Source organism: Salvelinus alpinus, chromosome 22 (genome assembly GCF_045679555.1).
Source record: "Salvelinus alpinus chromosome 22, SLU_Salpinus.1, whole genome shotgun sequence".
NCBI classification, from domain to species: domain Eukaryota; kingdom Metazoa; phylum Chordata; class Actinopteri; order Salmoniformes; family Salmonidae; genus Salvelinus; species Salvelinus alpinus.
In genome coordinates, this window is record NC_092107.1 from 18,042,102 (window position 1) to 18,052,096 (window position 9,995).

The 9,995-nt window shown below is 44.9% G+C and overlaps 1 pseudogene; it reads left to right on the plus strand.

Moving 5' to 3' along the window:
• The first annotated feature begins 282 nt into the window (after window positions 1-282).
• LOC139548707 (amino acid transporter heavy chain SLC3A2-like) lies at window positions 283-7,956 on the plus strand (annotated as a pseudogene).
• The last annotated feature ends 2,039 nt before the right edge of the window (window positions 7,957-9,995 follow it).

The window sequence follows — 9,995 nt, forward strand, 5'->3', positions numbered from 1 at the left end:
GTTTGAAAGTGTAATGAATTGTTTCCTAGTTGTAGGCCTATCAACTATTAATTGATATTTTCGTTTTATGTAAATAATATTCAATTATGGAATCTTGTCATCCTTTTTATCATTGAAATTTCAGGAGCCTAAGTAAGAATTCCATTGAACATGGATGGTGACCAGGGCTACGGCAGCGTGGCAGTGGCAGTGGGCCCTGGAATGTCAGGCAGTCTGGGTTGCTCTGCGACGGTCCCGCTGCTGATCACGGACCCCTAACCAGAGACGACGAAAGGGCAGCCCATGTCTAAGGAGCAGATGGAGCTCGAAGCGGCGGGCTTGGGGTGGAGGAAAATACACTCCCGCCTAGTGCTGGTCTTCTGGTTGGGTTGGCTGGCCTTGCTTGGGCGCCTCTATCGCCATCAAAGTGCAGAGCCCCTGGCCGGTCGCACTGCGGCTACTGTGGTGACAGAGGGCGCTGTTCTACCGCCTACAGCCCCCACTGTTCATGGACGCCCAGAACGAGGTGCCAGGTGGTATCGACGGTGAGTTAAATTGGGGTCAAGAATACAGTAGCTGCACTATATAGACTGTCTTTACAATGTAAAGTGTGCATGCGCAGGGAAAGTGCGCAGGGAAAGTCATTTATTGTTATTGTCTTTAAGCACAAAACGCATGAAAAATTACAAAGCAAACGTAATTAAATTAAGTAAATTAATCCATGATAAGGCCTACTTAGATATACACTTTATATACAAAGTATGTGGACAACCCTTCAAATTAGTGTATTTGGCTATTTCAGTCACACCCATTGCTGACAAGTTTATAAATTCGAGCACACAGCCTTGCAATCTCCATTGACAAACATTGGCAGTAGAATGGCCTTACTGAAGAGCTCAGTGACCTTAAACGTCATAGGATGCCACCTTTCCAACATATCAGTTCGTCAGATTCCTGCCCTGCTAGAGCTGCTTCAGTCAACTGTAAGTTCTGTTATTGTGAAGTGGAAACGTCTAGGAGCAACAACGGCTCAGCCGTGAAGTGGTAGGCATCACAAGCTTACAGAGCGGGACCACTGAGTGCTGAAGCGCATAGCGTGTAAAAAGTGTCTGTCCAGGGCTCCCGAGTGGCGTAATAGTCTAAGGCACTGCATCGCAGTGCTAGAGGCGTCACTACAGACCCATGTTCGATCCCGGGCTGTATCACAACCGGCCGTGATCGGGTATTCCATAGGGCAGCGCACAATAGGCCCTGCGTCATCCGGGTTAGTGAAGGGTTTGGCCGGGGGGGCTTTAGTTGGCAAATCACGCCAACTAGCGACTCCTTGTGGCGGACCGGGCGCCTGCAGGCTGACCTCGGTTGTCAGTTGAACAGTGTTTCCTCCGATACATTGGTGCGGCTGGCTTCTGGGTTAAGCAGGCGGGTGTTAAGAAGCGCGGTTTGGTTGGTCATGTTTCGGAGGACGCATGACTCGACCTTCGCCTCCCGAGCACGTTGGGGATTTTCAGCGACAAGACAAGATCGAAATTGGGGAGAAAAAAATACAAAAATAAATAAGAAATCATCTTTCCTCCGTTGCAACACTCAGTACAGAGTACAGCCTCGAAGCAACGTCGGCACGAGAGCTGTTCGTCGGCAGCTCCATGAAGTGCGTTTCCATGGCCGAGCAGCCGCACACAAGCCTAGCATGCTGACCACACCGCTCGGGTCGCAAAATAAATGTAAACATACATGTTATTCAATTATTGCACCCACACTGCTCGCGTGGGTGATTGAAAGATGAACTGAGTTTGGTCGGTTGTCATGGTAACTATGAAAGTTAGATGCGAATCGCCATATAAAGTCCAAAGAAGAGAAACCCTGGAAGGAGGAGAGATGACTAGAAATTATATGGTTGACCGTATTAATTGGATTAATTGTCGGAGTAGAGGACCTTGTGCATTTCAGGTAAAATACCTCAACATTTATATCTCAGGACAAATTAGCTAGCAACAGCACGCTAACTAAATAGGACAAATTAGCTAGCAACTGTAAGCTAGCTAGCTAAATTGCCATAAATGTTTAATGCTTTCGACCTATAATTGGTTCGACCTATAATTGGTTCAGAGTTTGTTTTGATATTTCAACCTGCGTGTCGTGATCGCGTTTGGTGTGGGGGGACAAAATCAATATGCGCACGATGGCGCACGCACGTGGCCGATTTGGGTACTGTGTAAGATCACCATGCGCAATGCCAAGCATCGGCTGGAGTGGTGTAAAGCTCGTCGCCATTGGGCTCTGGAGCAGTGGAAACGCGTTCTCTGGAGTGATTAATCATGGTTTACCATCTGGCAGTCCGACAGACGAATCTGGGTTTGGCGGATGCCAGGAGAACGCTACCTGCCCCAATGCATAGTGCCAACTGTAAAGTTTGGTGGAGGAGGAATAGTGGTCTGGGGCTGATTTTTTTCATGGTTCAGGCTAGGCCCCTTAGTTCCAGTGAAGGCACATCTTAACGCTACAGCATACAATGACATTCTAGAAGATTCTGTGTTTCCAACTTTGTGGCAACAGTTTGGGGAAGGCCCTTTCCTGTTTCAGCATGACAATGCCCCCGTGCACAAAGCGAGGTCCGTACAGAAATGGTTTGAGATCGTTGTGGAAGGACTGGACTGCACAGAGCCCTGACCTCAACCCCATCGAACACCTTTGGGATGAATTGGAACAATTAGGCCTGCGAGACAGGCCTAATCGCCCAACATCAGTGCCCGACCTCAGTAATGCTCTTGGCTGAATGGAAGCAAGTCCCCGCAGCAATGTTCCAACATCTTGTTGAAAGCCTTCCCAGAAGAGTGGAGGCTGTTATTGCAGCAAAGGGGGGACCAACTCCATATTAATGCCCATGATTTTAGAATGTGATGTTCGACGAGCAGTTGTCCACATACTTTTGGTCATGTAGTGTGTGTGTATTTGGAAAGTATTCAGGCTGTTATCTTTTTCAACATTTTGTTACATTACAGCCTAATTAAAACATGTATTAAATCATTTTTTCCCCTCATCAATCTACACGTATGTTTTAGCCATTTTTGCAGAATGTATTAACAATAAAAAACTGAAATATCTTATTTACATAAGTATTCAGACCCTTTGCAATGAGACTTGAAATTGAATTGAGGTGCATCCTGGTTCCATTGATCATACTTGAGATGGTTCTACAACTTGATCGGAGTCCACCTGTGGTAAATGCAATTGATTGGACATGATTTGGAAAGGCACACGCCTGTCTATATAAGGTCCCACAGTTGACAGTGCATGTCAGAGCAAAAAAACAAGCCATAAGGTGGAAGGAAATGTCCGTAGAGCTCTGAGACAGGATTGTGTCGAGGCACAGATCTGGGGAAGGGTACCAAAAAATGTCTGCAGCATTGAAAGTCCCCAAGAACACAGTGGCCTCCATCATTCTTAAATGGAAGAAGTTTGGAACCACCAAGACTCTTCCTAGAGGTGGCCGCCCGGCCAAACTGAGCAATCGGGGGAGAAGGGCCTTGGTCAGGAAGGTGACCAAGAACCCAATGGTCACTCTGACAGAGCTCCAGAGTTTCTCTGTGGAGATGGGAGAACCTTCCAGAAGGACAGCCATCTCTGCAGCACTCCACCAATCAGGCCTTTATGGTAGAGTGCCATACGGAAACCACTCCTCAGTAAAAGGCAAATGACAGCCCGCTTGGAGTTTGCCAAAAGGCACCAAAAGGACTCTCAGACCATGAGAAACAAGATTGAACTCGTTGGCCTGAATGCCAAGCCACACGTCTGGAGGAAACCTGGCACCATCCCTACGTTGAAGTATGGTGGTGGCAGCATCATGCTGTGGGGATGTTTTTCAGCGACAGGGACTGGGAGACTAGTCAGCATCGAGGGAAAGATGAACGGAGCAAAGTACAGAGTGATCCTTGATGAAAACCTGCTCCAGAGCGCTCAGGACCTCAGACTCGGGGCAAAGGTTCACCTTCCAACAGGACAACGACCCTAAGCTTCGGGACAAGTCTCAATGTCCTTAAGTGGCCCAGCCAGAGCCCTAATGTTAACCTAATTATCCTAATCTTGTACATTAATTAGTCCAACCTGCTGCACATAGACATGGGAGGTAGTTATGGGGTGGGGGTGCTGAACTTGTTTTCCTGCCCTACAGCCGGCTATATCGGTCAGCTAATACAGGACTTGTGAAGGCCCAGTGTACTACTTTTGTGAAAATTCAGGGAGTGCTGCAGCACACATATATCCTGAGTCTATGCTGCTGTGTCAATTCTCCTAACCTGCTACGATAAAGTCACAAAAGTCACCGGTTGTAGCTGTATCGAAGTGTCATGTTTTTAAGGAATCTCGTGGTATGGGACAGGATACGGAAGTGTTGACGCCACTTTCCCAGTGTAGGATTAATAACCCCTCCCACTAATTACTTATTCATCACAAATGACCATAGGCCTAATCCATAGAAAACGCTGGTCAAAGGCCGATTAGCCTACACAAGACAGTCTCAGGATGTGAATTCACTAACATTTTATAGAATAAAGTAAAACACAATAATAATTAAATGGGTCTTCCTTGCTCTACTCTTCTAACCATCATAACTAAAGTCCTACCTTTTAACCACTGTCAAAGCACCAAATAGCTTTGACATTTGCAAACTGTACATGCAGTTCAACCATGTAAGGAAAGTAGGGTGCCCTCTGCTGTTTTTTCCCGAACTACATCGAGAACACATTCCCTGTTTGATACAGTATTCAATACCGGTATGTCTGTCAGCTGTAGACCACTATTGTGGCCCAATGGACACTGAGTCAAATATAAACATGCTGTGCATTTTCACATTTCCACTCTGTACACTCTCGCATACCTTCCCTTATTTCGTTCATTCTCCTGTTTCATGTATGTTTAAACCAGTCACACGGCCTCAGTCCTGTTGCGTACAATTATCTCAACCTAACAGTATCTTTCTCTGTTTTATGGACTTTAGTCAAGTAATTGACATTGCACCATTTTAGTGTGTGGGGAACCTCTGTTTGTAAAGCTAATCTCTGAGTTGATTTGTGGTGTGTGAGCTGCTACCTGGGTGTGGAGGCTCTTATTCTGGAGGGTCTGTTTCATCGGGACGCGTCCCCTCCGGACCTCAAAGAGATCAATGAGCGAGTGGGTACAGTGCGTCAGATCCAACAACTGCTAATGGAGAGCCACAAAGCAGGTATGTACCCAAAACATCATTGCCCTTACAACAAGACAACTAATGCCAGATCTAAACTGAGGCCATCTAGCCTGTATCCTCACAAGGACATTTCCAGAGCTCTTGAAAGATGCACTTAACTTATCGTATGTTCTGATCCACTATTCACATGGTCTTCCCCCTTTAGGCATCAAAGTACTGCTTGACTTCTGTGAGCTGGACCTATTCGGACCCCAAGACTCAGTAGGCAACGACTCTGCTGTGCATTCTGACCTCTCTCGCTCAATACATATAGGATAGGTCTTGCATGAGTAGCAGTGGTGTAAAAAGTACCTAACTCTCAAAGTAAAGATACCTTAATAGAAAATGACTCAAGTAAAAGTAAAAGTCACCCAGTAAAATTCTACTTGAGTAAAAGTATAAAAGTATTTGGTTTAAAATATACTTTAGTATCAAAAGTAAAATTATTAAATAATTTCAAATTCCTTATATTAAGCAAACCAGATGGCACCATTTTCTTGTTTTTATTTATTTACGGAAAGCCACGGGCACACTCCAACATTCAGACATAATTTACAAACGAGTAACAAATGTGTTAAGTGAGTCCGCCAGATCAGAGGCATTAGGGATGTTCGGTTGATAAGTGCCTGAATTTGACCATTTTCCTGTCCTGCTAAACATTCCAAATGTAATGAGTACTTTCGGGTGTCAAGAAAAATGTATGGGGTGAAAAGTACAATATTTTCTTAAGGAATGAAGTAAAGTAAAAGTAGTCACAAATGTAAATAGTAAAGTACAGATACCCCAAAAAACGACTTAAGTAGTACTTTTAAAGTATTTTTTACTTAAGTACTTTACACCACTGATGAGTAGAATTGTTAGATCTTGGTTTCAATTGTTATGTAGACTGAATGAGTTTTAATAATAGTTCTGTTACCCCACTATGCACTCAGATTTTGGTTGGAACAGGGTGTGGCAGGATTTTGGATCTGTGACAGACGCTGCATATTCAGACTGTTGAACAATGCTCAAAATTGGTTGCCAACCAATCAAAGCCAGACCAATTTATTTCCAGTTCATGTAAGCACAGATTTTTAACTGAACGTTATGTTGTCTGTTCATGTCGTCTGTTCGTTTTAGACCCTGACCAAGTGGGGGTTGCATTAACATCTGCTAACCATGTGTATGTGACCAATACAATTTGATTTGATTTGATGTTCAGCACATCAGATGATGAGAGGTGCTGTGGCACTGCTAACACTTAACATACAGAACAAATGATACACAACTTACATGTACTGTTATACCTGTGTTAAGCAAAATTATATTTGTGTTTTAGTCACTAATATTGGCTGATATATGTAAGGAATCTGTTAGGATTGAGGAATATGTAGTTAATGTTTTATAGCAAAGTAGTTGTGGTTGAAGTTGGAATGTAACCTGCGTGTGTCATCTGTGCAGGATTGTAGTGGTGAAACAGTCTCCACCTGCCCTGAATACCTCTAGCACTTCAGCCAACATCTCATTGGTGGAGCTAGTTATGATGTCACTACTGCCGCACGCGCATCACCTCCTGTCCGGACAGGAAGTGGCCATTGCTGTGGAGCGACACCTGTCAACATCCAACGGCAAAATTTGGCCCAGTTGGACGGTAATGACCCGACATTCTTTCTGTTCGTTCTTTCACAGGCTAGCGAGGATGGTGTCCAACTACTTATTTGCAAAATTACATCAATACGGTGTGTGTGATGCAAGGTGGGCGGTGAAGCATCACCGGTGTTGCACAGAATACTCCTGGTTCAGATGATGACACTACCTGGATCACCTGTTGTCAAGTATGGAGAAGAAATAACCCATTCACCGGTAAGAGACCTGAGTCCTAGGGATGCAATACAGACTACCTGCATCTGATGTGCTCATGCTTTAGTACAGTGCAACACCAGTGAATCGTTTTCTTTCTGTGGTGAAGAATGTGTCTGCAGAAATGAGCTGGGAACATGAGGCAGATAAGACCAATGGACTGAACGACTCTGTTGGGGTTTGTAGTCCAAACGGGCTATTTTAGTCTAAAATAATATCAAGCTTGTTGGTCTTCACATACCTACAGTATTACCACATCTGAGCTCCGTGGTTCTACGACCTCTGGCAAGTGGTTTATGTTTATACCACAGAAAGTCTCTCAGAATGACAGGCCGATTTTTCATTTGATCTGTTTCTCCATTTGACACCTCTGTTCCTCCATTCTTTCCTTCAGGAACAGAGGATGCTCAAATGCTCTGCCTTGGCTCTTGTTCAGCTCCCTCAGTCGCTGTCGCCTCAGAGAAGAATCTCTCATTTATGGGAGCTTCACCTTGCTCCCCTTCAACACCACCTCCCTCCCCCCTACTCCTCCAACTCCACCCTGTCCCCCCCCGTCGACCCCTGTGCTAGCCTTCCTGCGCTCCTTGGGCTGTGTCCACTTTGTGGTGCTGCTCAACCTGGGGCCCGAGGCCCAAGCCCTGGTCCCAGCCTGGGCTCCCAGCCTTCCCACTGCCGAGGTGTTTGTGACCAGCACAGGGATGGACCGCCCTGGCACCACCTCCCTGGAAACACTGAGGCTCCAGCCAGAGGAGTCCATAGTCATCAAACTGTTTGAGTCTGGCAGCTACTCCTCCTAGGGCCTGTGGTCTGGGGCATTGGGCAGAGTAAGATGGGCTAGGACTGGATGCAGGGGAGGATAACTAGGCAGCAATGGGAACTATTTAGCCATCGCTTCTGTTGCGCACAGTTGGTAATGTGTGCCAGGGAGGAGTCAAGAAATTGTTTTTTAAAAGGCTGTATCAAAATGTTTTTTGAAAGGTCTTAAAATAATAAATTGTATAGTAATAATTAGTTCTGACGACAGTGTCAACTTCAGAGGGTGCTAAATATTTGGAATACAATGCAAACACATTTTCAAGGCTATGGCTGTATTTACACAGGCAGCCCAATTCTGATCTTTTTTTGACCAATTGGTCTTTTGACCAATCATATCATATCTTTTTCAGAGTGTATAAACACAGGCATTGTACTGTTTATTGTCATGAGTAACAAACACTTGATTCAACATGTTTCAGTCGAGAAACAAACATTGTATGACGTATCCTGAGGTATGTAGCTGAATAATGTGGTGGAACATACAGTAAATCACTGGATGAACCACAATGATTGGTGGGAAGGTCACACATGTTTCTGGTTCATCCATTGTACATTACTGCCTTGAGTGACGTATTTGTGCCTAAAATCAAACCAGTTTGGAACTTAACATGGTGTGTGTGTGAACACACACTTCCTTTTTGCAATATGCATCCCTTCTAACTCTTATGTGGAGAAAAAGCTAGACATAAATCATTTTAGGCCAACCAAACCCGAACAGCGTCAGCAGCCAGAGTGAGTTTAAAGTAACACTTGCAACATGTCTTGGCCTGGCGAATGTTTGCTGATTGCCCATTCTCATCTATTACAGGGTTTCCCAAACTCGGTCCTGGGCCCCCCCAGGTGCACGTTTTGTTTTTTGCCCTAGCACTACACAGCTGATTCAAATCAAAGCTTGATGATTAGTTGGGAAACCCTGCTTCTAGGGAATGACACTTCTCCAGTGTGTGATCTAACCCCAGAATATATGCCGCGTTCAAAACAACTTGGAACGGGGGACGACGACTGGGAAAAAATAACTTTAAACGGTCATCCAAGTCGGAAAACTCAGGCATCTTTCTAGAGCTCCATCTTGCCGACCTGAAGATCACGGATATGATTTGACCTCGTTCCCAGTTGAAATAACCAATCACCCTTGATGATTATGACGATGATGCAACTCAAGGGCCAATTTTAAAAGCCGGTGCAGAAGGGTTAAACTGATCGAGTGATTGACGTTTTTTACTGTGTTTGGTGTGAGTTGACCAGCCACAGAGGCGCGCCGGAGGGGATGGCTGACGTTTTACGTGCTCCTAACCAACTGTGCTATTTTGTTCCTTTTTTCGCACTTATTTTGTACATAATGTTGCTGCTACTGTCTCTTACGACCAAAAATAACTTCTGGACATCAGCACAGCGATTACTCACCTCGAACTAGACCAAAAAATATATATTTAATGAGTCCGACGCGAAGGATATACTGCTTTCTCCGGAATGGGCCCAAATCCCTGTTATTTTCTTGAAGAAAAGACAGAGAAAAAGGGGGCAGAGGTCGGAGTGCCTTCTGAGAATTCTTAGGCGAGTGAGTAAACCCCCTCTACCATCAGTCCTATTAGCCAACATGCATCATTGGATAACAAAATGGATGAGCTCCGATCAAGGATATCCTCCAACGGGACATTAAAAACTGTAATATCTTATGTTTCATCGAGTCATGGCTGAACGACGACATGGATAACCTACAGCTGGCGGGGTTTTCGGTCCATCAGCAAGATAGAACAGCTGCCTCCGGTAAGACAATGGGTGGCGGTCTGTGTCTATGTGCAAATAACAGCTGGTGCACGAAATCTAATATTAAGGAAGTCTCAAGGTTTTGCTCGCCTGAGGTAGAGTATCTCATGATAAGCTGTAGACCACACTATTTACCAAGAGTTATCTATATTTTTCGTAGCTGTCTATTTACCTCCACAAACTGATGCTGAAACTAAGACGGCACTCAACAAGCTTTATAAGGCCATAAGCAAACAGGAAAATGTTCACCCAGAGGCAGCGCTCCTAGTGGCCTGGGACTTTAATGCAGGGAAACTTAAATCCGTTTTACCTCATTTCAACCAGCATGTTAAATATGCAACCAGAGGGGAAAAAATTCTCTAGACCACCTTTACTC